At 42.1% G+C, this 22,735-nt stretch overlaps 1 protein-coding gene across 1 annotated transcript in view; it reads left to right on the top strand.

Moving 5' to 3' along the window:
* The first annotated feature begins 193 nt into the window (after positions 1–193).
* The window catches only part of cntfr (ciliary neurotrophic factor receptor), a 288,526-nt gene continuing 265,984 nt past the window's right edge, over positions 194–22,735 (top strand). The window contains exon 1 of the mRNA XM_030436151.1: positions 194–837. The gene's annotated coding sequence lies outside the window, so the exon portion shown is untranslated. The remainder of the gene's footprint in view (positions 838–22,735) is intronic.

Genomic DNA, 22,735 nt, shown 5'->3' with positions numbered 1-22,735 from the left:
CTCTCTTGACTTGGAAAATGTGCATTTAAATGGACATCATCAAAAAACTATTGTGTCTCTCTGTCCAGTTGTTCTGAAATAAGGTCCCATGGGGTCCACCGGGAGGGGCGTGGCTTCCTCGCTATTAGGAAATGATGTACAGTATTGTTATTAATTGGACAGAAGCGGTTTGCTCACTTTGACCAAAAACCACTTAATATCTTAACTTGTTTTTGTATCCTCCTCCAAGTCTAGCTCTATGCTGCAGCACACCAGGAAACATTTTCGGGATGTGGGAAAGACACCCAAGTTCAGAGACCGAGGTCAGCCCCGGTGAAGCTAAGCTAACACCTGAATTGCTAGCTAGCGCCGATTAGCCTTCCTTCTGCAGGTGCCAGGTCGCTGCTTTGCTAAGAGGACAAACTAAGGACAGCCGGTGTTAAACCGTCGGATATTTCGGACGAGAGTCCATGATGTTTCATCCCTATTAAGCGTGAAACCATTGGATATTTTGGACGAGAATTCGGGACGTCCCCTGCCGTGTTGGCGGCGACAAAACCGGCCGTTTTTTAAACAAGACCTCGTGACATGTCAGCCATGTTTGCGGCGACCAAAACAGGCGATGTTGACACTGAAACCAACTGGTCTTCCCACCGAAAAACCAAACCAGACCATTAGCTAAGCGTCGTCACGACACCACTTAAAACTGTACTTAAAGAAACGTCAATGTGGCGACACTGAAGAAGGAAAATATGCTCCACAAACGTGGTTCACACTCAGGCCCTGTCAGTGGAGCTGGAAGTCTGGAGAGACTGGAGGGAAAGTATGCTGCCTCTGCCAGTCCCGGTTATTCAAATGGTGAGTAAGTTAACAGTTACAGCTTTGTCATTTTAGCTTGTGGCAATATTATGCTTTTGTTGTTGCGCCATATTAACTTGGACGTGTTGCATGTTTTTATTCGCCTGCTTTGGTAACACTGTCTCTGTCTGTGGCGTTGAACCGTGCACGCTTTGACGTTCCCTTGACTGCTTGTGTTTTTACGAACTGTAATCCTGCCTAGCTGCCTGCTCATCCCTCCGTGTTCATTAGTCTATGATGTGTATAAGTATACATCTATCAGTGGGCCTACTTGTTATCCTCCTCCTCAAACCTGATCCTCATTGAAACCTGAAATCCTCATTTCTGTTTTGTGACACTGGAGAGGCATGACTAACTCGTTCTCCTTAACGTCAGTCTACTTGTTGAACACAAACGTGGCAAATTTCTATGGAGTAAAGCAAAAAAATAAATAAATAAATAAATAAAATAAAGAAGAAAAAAAGGCAACCATTATCTGTGGATTACCAGCCGTAAGCAGTTTTTTGTTGTCTAATTCCAAGTGCTTTTACTGATGAAATAATCGAATGAGTGAAAGGAATACTACTCTCACCTCATGTGCACTTCTATCCCTGTTATAGAGCCCAGACAACAGTTGCAGTCATGGCAAATAAAACAGAGTTGTTGTCTCTCTTTTTAAGTGAGTAACGTTAAGTGTGAAGCATGATCGAATATCGTTGTGTTATTTTGGGGCTGTGAGGCTGTTTTTGCAAAAGTCTGTCTGTGTGAATCAAGGTTGTGTCTGTTTTTCACAGTAAGTTGCTCTCCCCTTTTAATCCAAGATTTATTAAACAGCTTTATGCAGCTGCAGACTAGACTAGAATGACTAAAATACCTATGTGGACTGGATCAAAATTAGTGGTATGATTATGAAATCCCAGTGCTTGTAATAAGCACAGCAGTCCAGAATATAGCTACAGGTAAAGGGTGATAGACTCCTGCAGTGTTCTTCAATCCTGGTCTTTGTGGACGCTCTGCCTTTCCCTGCATGTTTTAAATGTTTCCCTGCCCCAACATACCTGATTCAAGTGAATAGGTTGTTATGAGGCTTCAGCAGAGCTTGATGGCGAGCTTATCATCCGAGTCGGGTATGTTGGGGCAGGGAGAAGACAGCTAAGACCTTGTCCACACATACACAGACATTTCTTAAAAATGCTGTTTGTTCCTACTCTGGTTTAAAAAAAAAAGAAAAAAGAATCCTGGTGATTACACACCAGCTGTATTAAAGGCTGTCAAGCACACGCCAAAGCAACAGGTGGCAATATAACCTCTACCATAAGGTCACATTAGCCAATCAGAAGCCTGCCAAACCTGCTAAAGGAAACAAGCTTAAAAAAACCCTGTCTACACTTAAACACTGAAAATGGCGTTTAAGAATATCTTCACCCTGGTAGGCGTTCTCAAAAGGCTGTAATATCAGTACTTTTAAGAAATACCTGTGTATGTGTGTACAAGGGCTAAAACATGCAAGGCATGGGTCCTGAGGACCGAAGTTGAAGAACACTGCATTAATCAATATTGTGCCAACATTATTTCACACAAAGTTTTTTTTAAAGCCTAGGATACAAGTGTGCAACTACATACAATTGTAACTAAATAAAGGTGCTTTAATTAGTAGTAATCTGTTGTGATAGGGAGGGACATACTGCGTTCAGTTTATTAGAAAATTTAATGGCAAAGCAGGCTTATTAATCTGATGGAATGTTTCATTGAAGTATGAAGCACATTATGCAGTTCTTTTTATGGAAATTGATTTTTAAAGATGCATGTGATAATCATAAGCATATTATTTTTCATAAAATGAATAAATCAAGCTTTTGTTATAGTTTTTCTATTGGTTATGATGACATTATATTAGGGCTGCAGCTATCGATTCTTTTTGTAATCGATTAATCTAGCACTTTATCGATCGATTAATCGAGTAATCGGATAATTAGAGTCCCAGCTTTCATATGACATGCTGTATGTAGCATTACCATGAAGTAGCGTAATCGCTAACGCCGATTTTTCGGACATGCGCCATTAGCGTGTTTTTTCTACGTGCTCCTTTAGTTGCTTGGTGTCGGAATTGAGTTTCAATTAGGTGAAAATGATTATCATGAGCGTTTAGCTGAACTTCTTCCCGTTAAGTTGGTGTGCTGCATTAATATGTTGCTACATGGTTAGCATGCTCGCATATATAATGCAACATGCGCAGCTCGGGTTGAAGAGGTTAAAAACATCAAAGCTAAACATCATATCTAGTCAAACCGCATCACGACATCACTACAAATACAGAGCTAAATTGTGCCAGCCAGCTAAATTCAAAATGTATGACGCGCTGGTGTGCTTCCTGAACAACGGTCCGTGTGGAACAATCAGATCCCTGCGCGTATAGTGCGCGTCATAGGAATTTAACGAGGCTTCGAGGCAGAGTTTTTGCCTCGAGGAATTTTTATAATCGAGTTAATCGAGTAACTCGATGAATCGTTTCAGCCCTAATTAAATTATGTCTAATAAAGACAGGCTATATTTCTTTATTTTGTTGAAGACTTGTCCAACACCTGCTGACCGTACTCACCGCGTTCAAAATAAACTCAATTACCTGCTGCATTGGATTGGTACAATTTAGACTCCAACTGCTACCACACTCCCTTATATTTTATTTTTGGGGTATTTCATGCATCGATGTGAGGACGGTAGTTTGTGTGTGTGTATCATTGTCATTATAGTAACATAATGATATCAGTTCTTAACTAGTCATAGTTTATAGCTGTCCCACTCAGGTTTTTTTTTTACCCCGATACCGATCCGAGTCCTTTTAATATTTAGTTTCTGCCGACACTGAGTCCTGATCTGATACTTAGCCTTTACTAATATTTTCCTAGATAATACAGCTGCATTAAAAAAAGCAAACCCTGCATCCAAGCTGTTCCTTAATAGGTTATTTTATTTTGTTGAAACAAAGTATATACTTTCATTTGGCTCTTTCTTATTCTGCATATGCTATTCCAACATTGGCCTACCACCTTCCTTGCGTTATAAGGTGAGTGTTTGATGCTGCACTGTGACAGCAGACCCTTCAGTACAGCCAGCTGAAATGTGTGCGCGACACAGCCCACGCTTGGTACCTCCATATCATCCATTGCTATTTTTCATATTCCTCATGTTGTCACATCAAATGACGCTGACGCGTTGCTTGCCTATTTCACATGCGTTCAGCATCTCCTCGATTGCCTTTTTTATATGGTGGGCATACCGGTACGTTGTAACTCGAAAATGGAGTAAATGTAATGTAATGCCGAGATGGTAGAGCATACCAGGGATTCAAAAACTCCAGGTGACGAAGAAAACCCTGATCCTCTACCATGGAGATGGGCTGATTATCCAGAGCGATTAATTTACCTCTTCTGTAATTTTTTTTGCCATGTCGCTGCCTCGAGGACATTTCTCTTTCCTTGTGAGAGTATCCATGAGTGTTGCTTCGGTCTGCGTTCTGCCACAAGTTGTGCTCTGACGTAAAAAAAAAGAAATAAATAGGGCTTGGGGCGACGTTCAATATTTCCGATTCCGATCAGTGAAAAAATGCCCATATCGGCCCTAATCCTGATACTGCGGATCAGATCAGGACATCCCTACTTATAGCCATAATAAATGCACATTCTTTACCAGCCTTCACCTCAAATGGCAATCACATTGATTTACTGGTACGTTAAATGCTAACGTTAACATAATTTGTATCTGGTCTGCTCTGTGTTGACTGGATGCGTTACATTAGAATGGGTGATTTATGGCTGAGAGGCTGTTGCATTGACCTCATGCTATTGTTTGAAGCTTTTTTCCAGCTTGAAATACATGTACTGTTAATAAAGCTGTTGTACACATTATTTTCTAATTAATATGAGTGTTGAACAGCTCTGTATTCCAAAAGTAATCACTCTAATAGAGTGTTTGTTCAGTAGCCCTTGTCTCTCCTAGCCAGGAGAAAGTACAATTTCCATTATTCCTGCCTACTTTATCCAATCAGGACAGAGAACTCCATAAAGAGGCGGTCCTGTCTGCTCAGGGAAAAAAAGCAGAGATCCACCAGTTCTGGTATCTAAACCAGCAATGATGTAACAGGAAAAGCTGCCAATCCTGTCATTCTTTGTGACAACTTACCAGGCAAAGCGATGAAAAACACTTGAAGAAATAGAAAGTAGCTAAGAGAAAGGAGTTGTGCAAGTGTGGTGACATAGACCGGAGGGAGGACAGGAAGTTAGCTAAAATGACTACATCGCTTACAGCAGCTTGAATGGGAAAAGCAGTGAGACATCATGCCTTGCACCAAAAGCAGACATATCAACTTTAAAAAACTGTGAGAAAAAGGCACGGCACAAGGGAGGTGCACACATCAGGCACATTCAACTGGCGAGACTCATTGCTGGCGAAGCATCTCGATGTACAAAACACAGTGTGCTGTGTGTAGTATGTAAGAATATTTTGTAAGTGATAGGGCAGCACAATTTAATGAAATACTATCGAAATCATAACATGGCCAAGTAAATTATACTGATCACAAGAAGCTGCAGCTGGCCTACAGATGTTCTCCTGATGAGAGAAAACATATTTTTTGGGTCAAATTCCACATCATCATGACAGGAACAATTAAAATTGTGTGGTAAAAATGATTATTCCAAGAAATCCAATGACCTAATCTGATATTAGAAATCATATCAAATTTGTAATATTTGTCAAAACAATTGCACATTTTTTTCCCAAACCCTGCAGCCCTTGTAATGGATTTACTTAAAAGTGTTTGAGGATTAGTCCCAGCCCCACATTTTACTCTCCAAAGTAATTGCCTGGATCTGAGAAGCCAAATTGATTACTCAGGCCGTAAACAAGTCAAAAGTTTAACCAGATTATTAAACCACATAATTTGGAGGTAAATCTGTCATCAATAATCCCTTATTGACCAGGAATAACTTTGTGTTCTCAACTATGGGACGCATGGAAATTATTGTATAAACTGTCTTGGGCGTTCACAACAGATAGTTTTGGGTAATAACTTTAATGATCATCCTGTGTTCCAAAAAGTCTGGCTAACCTCTGAGCTTGTTTTAAAATCTGCATGATTGTGTGACCGCTCATGGTTTCTGCCCCATCTGAGACCTGACCCAGATCTCTGCAAGAATGTTTGTAAGACATGTTATTATTACCCATAGGAATGGTGGCCAAAATCACTAAAATAAGAGAAAGATTGCAAGAAACCAGAATAGCCAGTTCAGATTAAAACACTGAGTCAAATAGCTTTATACGAGCTGTGGCACACGCACGCCTCAGGCCTGGATGTGGAGGTACTGTGTTAAACTGGTGTTGCGAATGGTGCTTGTAATCACAGTACGGACTGCCCTCTTGGGTATTATTCTGATAATAAACGACTTTCAGTAGCCATTTATTTCACCTCAAGGTCCATAAGAGCAGCAATATGGTGCTGAAAGTCTCCTGAACATTAAGTGATAAATGTGTTCGGACCTGATCAACAATTTATCGCGCATGCAGTCTGAAAGCTGTACCGGCTTCATTTGTTAGAAAGAATAATGATGCATCTGTGGTGTTTTGTAGCCGTGGCAATCTATCAATACATCCCCCAAAATATTTTCTCTGGACACAATCTATCATCTTCCCAATCCACGCTGTCATGTTGTGTATCCTCTTTAGATATATGTGAATACACAAGGCTTTTTGAAAAAATGTATTTCTTCGTACATATATTTCACCTGAAACACTTCATCTGCAGTGTTTTTCATAGTTGTTCCTTAAGGTGTAATAGCTGTAATGCAATTGTATCAGCCTTGCAACAGAAGGTCAGCTTTAAAAGGTTTCCATTACTGAAAAGGTCAGTGCTTCCAGGTGTGAAGCACAACCACGGCAGAGACGGAAAAGTCAGAAACATTGAAAAAACGTTTAATTGGCTGAACTGTCTCTAATTGTGTTAGAATTATTTATTTTGATGTTGTGTCCCCTGGGATGCTCTTTAAGTTTGACATAAGACATCAACACTGTGACCATACATGGTGTTAATGTTTGTTTGTGAGCTCAAATCACTCCTGTCCTGTATTTCTGTGTGTGTGTGCGTGCGTGTGCATTTCATGTGTGTGTGGGCTGTTCCCTCCACTACCCTGAGCGGTGGCTAGGGGGTGCACTGTGGACACGGTGTGTGTGTGTGTGTGTATAAGCAAGAGAGAGAGAGGGGGGAAGAGAGATAGAGAGTGCGTGTGTGTGTGAGTGTGTGTATGTGTGTGTCTGTAATGTATTCCTGCCTGTGGCTGGGCTGGTCACATGGGGAGAGAGCAGGCTGTTTAAAACAGCCTCTGCTCTCTCACTCAGAGCAGTGTGAGACACAGAGACAGACGCACACGTTCTCTCTCTCTCTCCCTCTCCTTCACGCGTGCACACACACATGCTCATGCACGCAGACGGCAACTTTCCTCTATCGGACTGACACAGCACACACGCCGGGATAGACACTCTCCCCTCGCTACAGTGCAGAAGAGGATAAAGAGTGACAGATCAGGAAAAAAAAGAAATACAGAAAAAGAGGAGGTTCCCAGTGAGTAGCCAATTGATTTTCATATTTTTTCTTATTTTGTTTGCAATGGGGGGACTTTACTCATCTTCATCGCCGTCTGACCGGGGACCTGACGGGGACTGAGAGAGGGACAGAGAGTTGGATGAAAGGAGGAGAGAAAAAAAAGAAGGGAAGGTGACAGAGGAGAGCGGAGATGTGGTGCTGTAGTGCAACATCGGGATACCTCTCCATCAATCTGTCCCTCTGTCTGTGGGATCTAACGCTGTTAATTAGCAGGGTGCGCTTGGAATGAGAGGAATGCCATTGCACGGAGCTGGAGTGGGGCTTGCTTCGGACTCTTGTTCTTTCCTGTGCGTGTATGTCCCCTCTGTCTTTTGGTGTTGTGTATGCCGGCTGCATTGTGGTGGTCAGCCGGACTGATAGAGCCGATTCCACGAGACACATGCTGCCCGGGCTGTGATTAATAGAAAACCATTGATATGCAGATGGAAGAGGATAGAACACGGCACTCTTTCTCCAGTGATATGAGTGATGTCTCGGCGGCGGCAGAGGGGGGGGGACGGCGGACAGTCGCTGCCTCTCCTCCTCCTAATCTCTGCTGTCCAATTGTCTCTGTATCTGTTTGTCCCTCTCTGTCTTACTGACTCTCTCATCCTTCCCTCCCTGCTCGTTTTTGTTTGCCGCCGCTGGTCTCTCTCCCTTTCTGACACACTCTCCCAGTTCTTACAATCCTTTGCTATCTCTGTCTTTGCATGAACTTTTTTCCCGTCTCCATCCGTAGCTCTACATGCTCTATTTTTCATCCAACTCCTCACTCTATCTCATTTTCTCCCCCACGCTGGTACATGCGGGTGTTCATAGTAGATTCCACAGTTGCGTAGCAAGAGAGAGGATCGCAGAGTTGTGAGGAGGGAGGGGAGGGTGGGGAGGGAAAGGGAGAAGAAAGAGAGGAATGAAGGAGAAAGTGGAAGGAGGGGAGGGTAAGGGAGGGGGGGGCATTGAAAAGGCTGACACTGGCTTGGACAATTAGCCCGGGGAGTCCGTCCTGGGGTGCTATTCTGAGAGGGGCTTTGGCCCCTGGGCCTTGGGCACTGGGTCACGGGATGCCTTGACCCCTCCAGTCGACAGCTAGGCATGGGAGCCATTATCACGGCCTGATTGATTAGCACCGAGCGGAAATCCCTTTTCTCTTCTCTCCTTAGGAGAAAGAGACGGGAGCTTTTTGTCCTTTTGCTGCTGCTGGTTTGGTATCTGCCTGTCTGAATGTGGAAAGCTCTGGCTCTTTTTTTTTTTCTTTTTTCTAATGTTGTCAGTTATATCTTCTCTCTCTGGGGTTGTCTCTTGATCTCTCACTGTCTTTCTCCTAGTCAACATGTGTAAGTGGGTTGGAGTTTATTTAATATTTATTTAACCAACAAGACAGTTGCCCTCTGAGAAAGATGCTGCAAATACTTGTTTGCGGACTTCTTCATATTCAGACATCTGATCTGATTTTCACATTAGTTCTTTCATTTTCATGGTTCATTGAGTCTCTGTTTTGTGCACCTGCAGAGGTAGTTAGTGATGGATTTCATGTGCTACCATGAATGAAAAACCAAGCGATGAAAAGACACGTGTAGGAAAATGTGATAAAACACAAAAGTGGTGGGGGACAGCTTGGGAAAATGAGCTCCTTGCTCCAGTCTGTGTGTTTCTCTTACATTGTGTCTCCATCTCCATCTCATTTCTCTGTTTTGATCTTCCCATCCCTCGCTAACTCTCGCTACTTTTCACTCTCCCTCAGCACCCCCCCCCCAGACTGGGAGTTTAGCGGGGTGTTTAGCCCAGCTCACGGCTGATCAAAGCAGTGTGTGTCAGACTGGGCTTAGCCCAGGCACTCCTAATGGAGCACCGTTTTCATGCCTAGTTGGTGGTGGAGCGGGAGGGAGAGATGGGAGGTTGCTGGGGGGTTGCAAATAGAAAGAGTGACAGAAAGAGTTCAAGGGAGTCTGCTAGACAGACAGGCAGACGACGCAAGCAAGCAAGCAGATGAGGGCAGGCAGGCAGAGGGTGGGAGACCATGGTGATTAACATAGGCAAAAGATGAAAAGTGGGGAAAAAAGGACAGAAAGGCAAGAAGGAGAAAAGACAGTTGCTGTCAAAAGCACACAGAAAGGCTAAAAGCCCAAAGACATGGAAACAGGGAGACGGGGAATGAATGTCTTTCCAGCCCTTCTAGTGGAGGGACGCAGCACCAAGAGGGCATACAGTTTAGGCCAGCACAGGATAGCTCCCACACATGGTTTGGTTTTAGGCTGGAAGCAACACCAGACGGGAAGAGGCCTGTATGTGTGTGTGTGTGTGTGTGTGAGTGTGTGAGAGCGAGAGAGATATAGGCAAAGAGATAACGAGAAAAAGGCAGACTTGTGTTTGTGTGCCTGTGTGCATGGTAAGCATCTGTGTGCCAGTCTGTGGCTGCCTGTATGTCAAGCACCAATACAGATAGCATGTAAACCATATATACATTGTTTTAACAGACTATAAAAAGCTGTCAAGACTTGTCTGACAATGAAATTTTACATCTTATTAAGACATGTTTTGCCACAGAGAAGAATTTATCAGTATGGTAAGAACAAAAGTTACTATTCTGACCTTGAGAAATAAAAAAGTCTTTAAATTGGAGGATGGTACTTACATCTTGTTAAGGGGTCTGTGATGACTGAGAAAAAGACGGGTGGTGACATTTTAAAGTGATTCTCAAGGAACTGAGAGGTAAAAATTGATTGAGAAGTGATGTCAGGGTTGATCAACTCTCTTAAAGTTAGCTAGAAAAGTGTTAAAAGTAAAAGTGTATTTCTGTGCCTATATATACTTCTGAACCTTTCCTCCACATTCACATTCTTTACTTTTTTCTGTCTCTTCTCCATCTTACAGCTTTCTTTCTCAAGATTCCCTCTTTATCCCCCAATATATCTTTTCCAACCCATTTACTTCTCCTTTCCTCCCTTGCTCAACCTCTCTCTGTTGATGTCTCCTCACCCTTCCCTCTCCCCCCTCATCCTTCACTTCTACTCTCTCAGGTCCACTTACCTTCTCTTCTACACTCCTTTTTTTTCCTCCTCCTCGCCTCTCCTCTCCTCTCCCATCCCCACCTCCCAAATGCTGGTGTTTATGCTTCAGACAGAAGAAAGGTAAGGTAAAACTAGGATAATATTTCCCCTAACATACTTACTGCCTGGGTAAACATCCTCCGACAGATGTCCGAGCGTGGGCCTGATCAGAGGAGGGCGGGGAATCTTGCTGCTGTAACGTACACAAAGGGCTACAAATTGGAAGCCGGTGTGGAGAATGGGGGGATAGAGGAGTAGGGAGGTATAGAGGTAGAGTCAGTGACTTCTCGCCTTGAAAACTTAACAGTATCTTGAGGGTTGGGTTCTTAAGCTTTTTTCTTTGGCAGTGTTAAGACTAAATGTATCAGGGTTCTTACCTCTAGCTGGCAATGGCAATCACTATCTCTTGTTGGAAGGACAAGCATTACTTTACCTTATTACCCAATTAATTAATCTGACAGTTGAAACTTTTGGCTGCGGTCTGGTTCATGTGATCGCTGCAAGCAGGTGTCCAAACTCGGCCAAAGATGGATTGTTAGCATAAGAACCTGCACTCTCCAAAAAGGCTACAAGTAATGATTTTTATTGTTGATTAATCTCTTGATTATTTTCTCGATTCATCTATTAGTTGTTGTGTTGATAAAATGAAATGAAGTTGGAAATCAGTCCAAGTTTCCAAGTCCAATAAGAAGTCATCCATGTCCGAAATTTTCAGTTTGCTGTCAGTGGTAAAGAAACCAACAGATGTTCACATTTAAGAAAGTGGATAAAGGGAAGTTTGACTTCTATGCTAAAGAAAATTACTCAAACCCATTAAACTAATATGAAAGTAGATGTAATTTGTTTAATAGTTGACAACAGATTGATTATTGATTGTTTCCTAGAGGCAAAAGTGATGTTCAAATCGCCTCTTTTTGTCCAACCAACAGTCCAGAACCCAAAGATTCTTTACTCTTCACGCTTTATTATCATAAATGACAAAGAAAAGCAGCTTATCCCTGTATTGAAGACACTGGAACCAGCAAGTATTTGACATCGCCATTGACATCGCTTGAAAAATGGTTAAAATAGTTGGCAATTAATTTTCTCTCCATTGACTCCTCAATTCTACTAAATCTACTCTCTAACATCACTCAGTGCGTTTACATGAAACTCAAGAAAACCGAATTACTTGCGTTAGCCTGACAATGATCGGATTTTTAAGATGCATGTATACACCTTGTCTGACTAAAATCGGACCGGATCGGATTTCTCATAGTCGAATTACACCACGTAGATTATTCGATTGAAAGTCGCATTACTCCTGCATGTATACGTTTCCAGCGGATCGGATCGGATTTTGCGTTCTGCGCAGGCGCGCGATTTTTGCCCGGGGCCGTGAGCTGGAAGTAGATGGGCGGCGGCGGCGGCGGCTTTCCTCTGAAATCACGGCCAGAAAGAGCGCCAGAGTGCCCCTAGTCTGTGTAATTATCATGCACACCATATACGAAGTGTACAAGATGTAGCTTCGTCTCGCTCTTCGTACGCCATCTTTCTTGAATGCCGAGGCAGCTGGTGACGTAAAGAGGTCAGCCGGAGGTAACTCTGTTACCACTAGTTGAGATGGGTACAGCGCCACCTAGCGTACCGGGGTATGACATGCTTTCGGCTAGTAATACGATTTTCTCACTGGCATGTATACTCGGATAATTGCAGTTGTCCGACTGAGCAGCATAGTCGAACTATGGCTGTAATCTGACTAAGCTGGCATGTAAACGCACTGACTGTGTAATTGCAAGTGGATGGTCCAGCAAGAATCAGAGAGGTGATTTCCAGTGTGATTCCTGTATATTTAACTGACCTTTTGATGTCAGTCTCATAGATACACGTTCATTAATTTATCTACAAGTAATGCTCCAGCAATAGCTGTGGAAGCCTAAGAAGGATAAACCTGTGATGACTGTGTCAGACATATTTTATCAATATTTCACAACTCATACTGCTCAACGGATTTTTCAGGTTGCAACCAAAATTGTTTAAATCAATAAAACTAACATCAATAACTGGATTCAAAATGTAACAAGCCAATTTGCTAGATTGGATTTGATAAGTTACTTTTGAACCTCAACAGTAGTAAGGAGGGTACAAAATAAATAGGAGATTTGAGAAAGCGGTTTCTGTCTACATGCTTTTCAGAGACAGTTTACAGACCTCCGAAATAAATGCAGGCGAGAGCTTTGTGCGCAACAAGCCTCCAAACGGCAGCAAAGACATGAGAAAGCCAGTGCTCCTCTCCTCGCGATGGCACGGCTCCCACGCTTTCCCCTCCTTCTACCCCTCGTTCTCTCTTTAGTTAGATATGCCACTTGCTGTGTGCTTTTATCTACACGCACCTAAGGCTGTAAAAACATGACAAGATTTTGTTAAGATTTGGCCCCAATTAAGCAGCCTCACATGCATTCAGAGATCTGCATTTTGCGACGGTTTCCTCTGTGCGCCCAGAGCTGGAAGATCTGGCTCGGAGGGGGACTTGGTGTGTAATTATTTCGGTAATCCGAAAGAACTCTTGTGCTTTCTTTGTACATTTTTAATACAGCGAGGACATGCTGATATTAAACCACTCTCTAATGCCATACCTCATGACATGTCCTCTAACTATGGATCAGAACCTTAAATTGCAGGAAGTTGTGAAATGTGAGCTTCTCTTCTTGTATTCCCCCTTTTCTTTTTGCTCTATTCATGTGTTCGCCTGCTTTTGAGACAGTCTGTCAATCTGCCTATTTGTCTGCCAATTTATGTGTGTTCTAGTGGGTCAGTGTGTGTGTGTCAACTTGTGTGTATATCTGCTTGCCTCTGCTGCATTTTACATCCTTAGACAGCTCTCCATTCAGCCCCCGTAGCATTCTTGCTTCTCACCAGGCAATAAAAGAGTTTGTCTCCTCAAACTTTCGATCAAAGCAAACGGGGGATGAAAGGAGCGAAATGGATAAACCCGTTAATGAATATGCATATCACTCACTCACCCCTCCAACGCTTATACTAGCCCATACCCTTTTCTACACACACGTACTTGCACGCACGCACGCACGCACACACCCACACCCACAGACAGAGCTGCCTCCAACAGTAGGGGGCAGCCTTCCTTGAAGGTCTTTTTCTCCCATTGCTAGTTAACATCTGGGAGACATTCCATTAACATACTGGTGGACCAACATGCTACCTGACAGCAGCAGCTGCCACATTTAAGTCTGCATATTAGAAACATGCACACTTATTTTTTCATTCTGACGGATATAAGTGCTTTCTTTAACACATAACAAGAATTTCCTCAGACACAAGCATAATATATATTTAAGTGCAACTTGAGGATAAGCAAAATGGAGTAGATGTACCTCCAGGCTACAGTACAATATAGCACAGTATGTATACAGTAAGGGAATTCATGAAGACGTGTGTGAGGGAATCATGAGCTAATTCTTGGGATACATTTGTGATGTGTACATCCATCCATCCACCAATCAACTCATCCACTCACACTCCAATGGGGACAGCCATCTGGAGCAATTTGGGGTTCAGTATCTTGCTCAAGGACACTTCAACATGCAGATCAACCCTCCAATTAACGGATGACCAGCTCTACCTCCTGAGCCTACAGCTGTCCATCCATCCGTCTGTACCTGTCGATATTCACTGAGCAGTATTGTGGATTAACTTGCCACATGCTTTGCAACAGGCATATGTATTGCTTGCTTTTCTGCTACTTTCTATTCTAAGACTGACCCTGGTGCTAGCTTGTGGTCTCACCAGAAAAATGAAAATTAATTACAAGAGACCTATGATGCTTTTTAATTTTTTCCCTTCCCTTAATTATTTTATAAAAGTTCTTGTGAATGTAAAAGATCTTGAAAGTAAAAAAAGTCAAAGTCGCACAAAGAGAAGTCCTCTCTCCCACAGAAAACACTGCTCCGCAGTAGTCTTGCTTTTAATTTTGTAACTTTGTGACATCACAGTGTGTCATCATGTCACAGATATGCTTAATTTATGCCCCATGGCTAGTTTGGCATGTAAAAAGTGATTAAATGAGCATGTTCTGTCGTTGTAGTTGGCAGTACAGCGTCAGGTATGCGTGAGCTGACCAATCAGAGGACACGGGGTATTTGGGAGGGGGGCATTAAAGAGACATGAGATAAAAATGTTTCAGACAGAGGGGAAATACGGTGCTGTAGGTTTTGGATCATTAAGCATATAAACCTATTCAATCCCAAAATGAAATTAGGAACCTGACAGTGAACATAATGTGTGTCCTTTTGAATTATCTTACATAATTTTATGTAGCTCTATGTTGGCATGTGAAATGTTTACATCTTTTTAAATGGGCCAGATTAAGTGAACAAATGTGAATATTAGATTCTATTTAAAAGTAACTGTAGCTTTTCATCCATTCGTCCACAGGTTTGTTGACACCTCTGTAGTTCTGTTTGCCGAATAGCTGTTATCAGCGCTGTCAGAAGTAACCAATATCTCTTGACTTTTCCCCTCTCGACTGCTCATCCATGTGATAAGGTGTGAATGTGACATTATTCTACACACCGTGTGCACTGAAATCAATTATTCCTGCAATCACTTTCTCCTTTGAAGGAATGAATGGCTGTATGACCGCAAAAGAGGAGACATTTATAGTTTGATCTGTTCATTAATAATTTACTATCAGCGTACTGATAACGCTTCGATATTCAAGGTGCTTTTTAAAAAAAAAACAAGCACAGCTTGAGTTCAAATGAACAGAACTCTTGTTTGTAGTGGTTTTGAGGTAATTTATCTATATCAATCTCAATGTTGATATGCATTTACTGCGTTAGAGGAAAGCTGGTAACTGAAGAGCCCAGCTGACAAGACTGTGGTCACTTCTTGAGGAAAAGAAGAGACATGAGAAATGCCTGAAAAAGTTGAGTCTAACAGGTGAGAAGAATGCTCTCACCTCAGGCAAAGTAAGAGAATTACAGCAGACACTGAAGACCCAACAGGACACAGGAGATTCTCGGCATAGCTAACAATATGTGTGATTCTTGAGTGAGGGATTAAAAAAGACAAGAGGACTGGATAGACGACTGGAGGGGTTAGGAGAAGGCTAACAACAAAAGTGATTGTGGTCAGAGGAGAGGAGCGAGGAAAACAGAAGAACACAGGAGATTAAATTATGGGACAGAAGGTAGTTTTACTGAGGGATACCATCAGGCATGATTGGGACCAGAAGGAAGGTGGCAGAAGAGAGGAGACAATGAGAGGAATGGATGGACCTGGCAGAGGCTGACAGCAAACATGATTGTGGTCAAATATGGGAGGAGGACTGGAAGCAATGGGAGGGTGAGTGGAGGAAATTAGAGGTTAGGGAGGACTATCAACAGACACGATTGTGATCAGTTTCCAGTGAGAGAAGACCGGATGCAAGGAGGGAAGTAAGACAAAGGAGGATGGTGAGCACACATGGTGAGCCTTACACCATCATGGCTGCTTGCTTGATTGAGGTCAGAGAAAAGGAGGAAGTGCAAAGATTAGAATAAAAATGAGAGGGGACACTTTAGACAGAGTCAAAGGTGTGATGTGACAATGGTCATTGCACACAAGACAACTGGAAGGAAAAGAGAGGACAAAAACACAGGAGGAGCGTATCTGTCTTTTTTACTCTCACTAACTTGCATAACTTGCACTCAAATTGAATTTTGTGTTTTGAAACAAGCGATTTGCAAGCTTGCAGCCGCAAACGTGTCAAGTGCAGTTGCTGGTACAATTTTGATCCTCTATTTCCTCTAATAACCTGAAAATATTAGTAAATTGGATTTTTGCCTTTGCACTGACAGTGTGACACTGTTTTTCTGGTTGTTGCACATCATGCTGTATTCAGGTCTGCTCTCCTCATACATCAGCAGTGGGATGCTGAAACATGGCTGTCCTCATCTGTTTTCATGTTTCTCTCCTTTTGAAAATTCAAATTGAGACCTGACATCACCACGCCTGTGTGTAGAGAATGTTCACATCTCTGAGTCCGTGCCATGTTATTAATAATGCACTACGTTAAAAATGAATGAGATTTCCATCATTCGGAAAATCAACATTAGGGCTCCCACTTTATGATAATGACATGCAGATATCTTCATCTGTTTTTTGGGGGAATATTTTTTATCTCAGCTATGAAATATCTATAGACTGTTGAAAGGCTTTGGGCTTTGCCGCTGGCAGTGTCCGCTGTAGGTGTGTGTTTGTGCAGCATAATGTCCATCCAATACCTATCCAGTGGGTGCATGAGGCTGATGTCTTTACATGTGCGTTTCTGCTTATGTCCATCTCTTTCCATATCCGTCCATATATTTGCTCGCCGGTTTTTGTATATGAACTTGCGCTCATGCACAAGTGTGTATATGTGTGTGTTTGTGTCAGAGTGAGTGCTTCTCTCAGAGCCGGGGGCTTTTAATCTATTAAAGCCTGATCCTTAAACACTAATCAATGCACCCTTTTATATTTCCATTACAGTGCAGAGGGAAAGGGATAAATAAAGCATGACAATGGAGCTCAATAGTGGCCACATAACGCTGAAAAATCCCAACGGTTTTTCAAATGCACAAGACAAGGCTACACTTACTTGTGTCAAGAAACTGGTTGCTGTGCGCTTGTGGTAAATTTTCATTCAAATTCACTTTTGATACTAAATAAAGTTTATTGCTGTCACATGCCATTACCCCTCTGATGTTGGAAACTACATATGCTAGTGATCCTTCTGTTTACTCTAATCAACTTGACTGGCATTATTTTTGTTATTCTGTGGTTGTTTTGACTGATTATTCTATATTTTGTATTTTACATAAATTCATGCCACTTTTTATTGATACTGTGGGTTGTGACACTAGGTCAGTCGATGAATTGATCTCAAAAACCAAATTATATTTGGTAGTTTCAAGCATTGTTTCACTTGGCTCTGATAACATTGCATTCATTGCACAGTACTTTCTAAATCTGGAAACACTTTGACAGCACTGCATTGAAGTCTGGCATGGCAAGAGACAAACAGTCAGATAATGAGAAGGGTTGTGAACAAGCCAGTAGTTTAGATGGGCTATTATTTCTAATTATTTATGATTTATTATTTAATTTAGTCTTTATTTGACAATTTACTGTATGTCCCTCATTGTGCAAGAAAAAATATGTTTACATGTTATATCCCTGTTGCCCTTGAAAAGTTCAAGTAATTATTTTACCCTTGTTCAAGATCAACTTCTTCTCAATCCAGAGTACTATGATTTTGGGTCTTCATTAGAGGTGTCGTGACCCAAGTCGAATATTGATCGAAACCACATGTCATGAATCCTGACTTTTGAAATCAAAGGTGGAATTGAGGATATAGCCATCAGCATAACTCAGACCCCCTTCTGCGTCTCTGAAATCACCGCTGTGGAAATATTTTGCATTCCTGGTGAGTTAGTTTAACAACGTTCGTTGTCGACAAGAAAACCACAGTTTGTCTTTTGCTTTGTGGAGAAAGTTTGGCAGAAGTGTTAGTAAAGTGCACACAGCAAAAGGGAGTCACTAGATGATAGGTACCCTCTATGACTTCTCTTCTTTTGTTTACAGTTAGTTTCCAACTGACTGGTGAAATAAGTAATGGTAGCCTTTATATTGTTAATAAATTATTTAAATGTGACAGTAAGTCGTTAGTGTGTACCATCGCAAATGAATAATGGAGCGTTATCATGGCATAAAACCAATGATACTACATTAGAGTTGACCATTCTAAAAATGGCATAGCCAATTGAGACTTTAAATCAAATCCTGACCTTAAAATCAAAAATCAAATCAAATTGGGGATTTGGAGAATCATGACACCCCTAATCATTATACATCCTACCATCTGACAAAAAGGAAAACCTGTGCCTTAGCGTGATATCCTGCTCTTAAATGCTTGCACCCACTCATTCCTGCCACAAAATCAGTTGAAACTGTTGTGAATCTGAACTTGATCGTCTTGATATGTTGCCAGTGTTATAAAGCAGATAATACAGAATACATGTCATTTAGCCAGCATCCCTGGTTTTAAACTTTTTCTGTTCAAAGCAACAAAAAATTACTTCCTGGAGAAAGATAGTAGATCGTTGAGTCCCATCCCCAGATTGGTAGCTCGGTTCAAACGCCAACCTGGATCATCAGCATATGATGAGAAGATGCTAATGATTCGTTGATTAATCAGAAAAGCTCAACGAAAGACGCCAGGGCTTTGTATAAACAACTGACAATTAACATGATGACGATTTTGCACACTTGACACTTCCTCCTTTCAGTTAGTCACATAATTGCCTGTACTTGCATGAGAATCCTTGCCTCATGTCATTGGCCTCCCACTACTCTTTTTTTTTTTCTCCTTCATTTAAATGTAGTGCTCCATATTGCATCATGCACTCCCTTTGGACCTTGTTTAACTGGTGATGTATGCAATGCTGCATTCAGCCGTCAGGAGAGAACACTTTCAAGCTATGATGCCGATGATATGCACTCCCGTTTTAAGAATGATTTACAGCAAATAACTGCAGTGCAACAGGAAGCCACAGTTGCCCCCCCCGCCCCCCCTCTTTCCCATTTAAACCCACTAAACTGACAGTATTTGCTGCTTCTCAGAGCAAACTTTATTAGCTATGTCTGCTTGTGTACATGTCCCTCAACCCCAGTTAATTTAGTGTACTTAAGTGGCAGATTTGCATTAGACTGCACTAGCCTTTGGAGTATACTTTATTAGCGTTGTCTGGGTAACCCACACCAACACCCCCCCCACCCCCATCTGCTGCCACCCCAACCGTCCCCTCAGTTCCATGCAAACATTCATTTGACTGCACTTAGCCAACAGTATATTCTTTGCTGGAGCGTATGTGTGTGTTTTTCCGCTCCACTGTGGTAGTTTATTAGCGATGTCTCCTTTGATAGTTAGTGTGCATGCCTGATTATGGCTGAAAGGGAGTGGGCCGGGTGCTGGGCTGGAGGAAGTCTGCCTAATGATATTAACAACATCCTTTATTGGGTAGCTACTGCAGGGAGAGGGAGTGAGAGGAGCGAAGAGGAGGGAGGGAAGAGGAGCAGAGCGAAAGAGTGGGGAGTGAGGAAGAAAAAAGGGAAACGGGGGGGAGAAAGAATTTAGGGAGAATCGAAGAGACAGTGTGTGGAGGGCAGGGGGTTACTTTGTCAGGGGATTTAGCCAGAAGAAAAATAAGAAAGAGGTCAATAGACAGAAGGCAGGGAGAAAATAAACAGGACAAAATTATGAGAAAGGCATAATCTCACAAGTGACCCTGACCTGGTGCTATGGTGGTAGATATTCTCACTTCATCTTAATATATTTTACTGAGCTGTTCATCCCTCTGTGTCCTGCTAATAGAAACTTTGCAGTCGTATCACAAATTGCCTAGCAACCCCCGTCTGGCTCCATCATGGAGGTCCACGGGGGATTAGCTGTGTGCAAATAATGGCTAAGTGTCTGACAGCTGGGCAGAAAACACTGACGTACCGGAAAACCTGTTTGGATGGTGATTTAAGTCAAGTTTAATAATGTTCGAAGTACGTAAATGGTGAGCATGCAAATCCTTCTTGCTATTGTATTATTTTGTTTTATTTTTCTTTGTACTCTATAGTTTTCAAGTGAGCAGATTAAAGTGTAGTTGGATTTGCCTGGGGTCAAAATGTTTTTCAATGGATCAGAGTTCAGGCAGGTCCAATGTGTAGGTTTTAGAGGGATTTAAGAGGACACATTAGCAGAAATCATTAATGTATATCACCTGAAATTTCTTGTGTTTTTGTTACATAACAATGTGCATTTTATATCTACAGAGGTAGCGCATCCTCTTCCACTGTGTTAAACTGCGTATTGCTACAGTAGCCCGTGACAGACCAACCAAAAACTGTCTTTGAAGAAGGCCTTTCTCGTTTTTTGTATCTTTTGCAGGCATATAGGAAAGAATGCGGTGAGGGGTGATTTGTTGGTTGCAATCAGCAATCTCACTGGTAGATGATACTAAATCCAACACACAGAATCTAAATATAGAAATTTACAATCAGCCATACCACTATCATAGGCTCATAGGCTAAATCTAGGGAAGTTTTTTTTTATTTTTCTGTGGCCTTACTTCCTAACACACACACATACATGAACACTCTAGATGCATTCAAGCACACAAAAGGCAGGGAGTGAATGGAGCGGGATTATTTACATAACCGGTTTATGTTCCATTGTGTTGCTGAAAGACATCAACAGACACAAAATGAGATAGAGGTATCTTCTATAAACTAGCATTGTGTGGTAGAGAGGAAGGAAAACACACACCCACATACACATATACAGAGACATTCACATTATTACTGTACGGATTAGTAGATCAGACTGCAAAACAAGATGTGAGAACGAGCAAGAACACATTTATAAAACTAATTTGGAGCGCATGTGTTTTTTGTGGTCAGCTGAAAATGTTTTCTTACCTTTTCTGAGCCTTGATTGTTATATAACATGGCACAAACATGGACAAATTTGACTGGTAGCATGATTCTTACAGGATACTTTAAGGTAAAATCTAATGGATTTTACTCTGCTGTCAGTACAGATACAAAAGTATACAAGCCAAGAGTGTGAAACTTTGGAGACATGGCAATGGAAGCCGTAATGCTAGCTTGAATTTAGAGACAGAATTTTGTTCTGTCCTTTCTCCATCTTGAAACCCGCTTTGCTCTCACAAATATGTTCTATGCACTCTTGATCTAATGGAACTAAATCAATTTATTTTTGTATTTTTGAACAAAAACCTTTAACTTTGTCTTGTGCGTTTCACTGTCGTAACTTCTGTGAAGCAATTTAAACAACATCAGTGCGGCAGTTTTAGTCTGTTTTGGAGAAACCCATGCATGAAACAGCATATGTTCTACTCTGCCTCTGACACCCGCCAACACTCACGTTAACACATACAGAGCTGTCACACAAACGCACATTCCCACTCACACATGGACAGTAAATGACAGCATGTTGATTGTTGAGCAGCACCAATCTTTGTCTCCCACTTACACCCAATGATAGCTGTCACCTTGAGAAGCCTCGCTCTACACCAAAAAATGTCTAGGCTGGCAATTTCCTCTATTTACCTTGGCGAGGTGCCTAAGATCCCAAACTCCTCCCAGATGTATGTGTGCAGGCATGTTTATTTGTCTGTTGCAGACACGTTAGTCGCTGTGTGTGCCTGAGGAGCTCTGCGGGATTTTGTGTGTTTGCAAGAACTAGATGAAGACGGATATAAACTCATTCTCTTGCAGTGTGTCTTTCTGTAAGCAGTGTCAGCATCTCTCTGCACCTGTGGCTAAGGAGAAATATCAAACTCACACAGTCAACAGTCGCACTGTCACACAGACATGCACACACACATTATGTCATACAGCACACAAGCAAACACACAAATTGATGCACAGGCGTGGACTAAATGCAGCGATGGCATTTTAATAATCCACACATCCTCTTTTTGCTGGAAATCAGTTTAAACACACACGCTTATTGTACACGTAGACATGTGCGTACACATGGGTGTCACATGCAGTGATACATACCAACAGGGTGAGACACACATTGTGCCCCCTCACGCATGGACACACTCTAGTCTCAGAGTTATGATATCATTTGTCTTTTCCCACGATCTCCCGCAGGTAGAACGTGACTGCTCCCATCTGTATGCACAAATCTGTGTGTGTGTGTGTGTGTGTGTGTGTGTGTGTGTGTGTGTGTGTGTAAGAGAAAGGGAAATATGCCTCTGACCTGTCTTTGACTTGGAGGCACAGTTCTGAATAGTCCCTTATCAGAAGTTTTAAGAAGTAGAATACCCTCACACACTATGACTTAAGCTTCCATTGGTTTGTTTGTGTGCTGCGTGTGCGTGCAGGTCTCTATCCTTTCTCTTAATGCATATGTTTGTGTGCCGCAATTTGAATATGCGCTGCCTACGTCTGCTGTGAAATGTGTGAGTCGATATTCAGTGTGTAGCGTGCGTCTTTAAACCTTTACTGTGCGGTTGGAGCCGTTTACATACCCTAACTGCTTAAATGTCCCAGCATTTGAAAACTATGCTGCTTTTAAATCCATCCAGTAAAATCGCCTTAAAGGTCACCTTGGAGGTGGAACATTAATGCCCTCCAGCAAACCAACACTATCAATATGGACACAACCCTGGCAGAACTCAGAGCGGACAGAGCATGT

The sequence above is a fragment of the Sparus aurata genome, chromosome 12 (assembly GCF_900880675.1).
Source record: "Sparus aurata chromosome 12, fSpaAur1.1, whole genome shotgun sequence".
Taxonomy (NCBI): Eukaryota; Metazoa; Chordata; class Actinopteri; order Spariformes; family Sparidae; genus Sparus; species Sparus aurata.
This window is presented reverse-complemented; position numbering and strand designations above follow the sequence as displayed.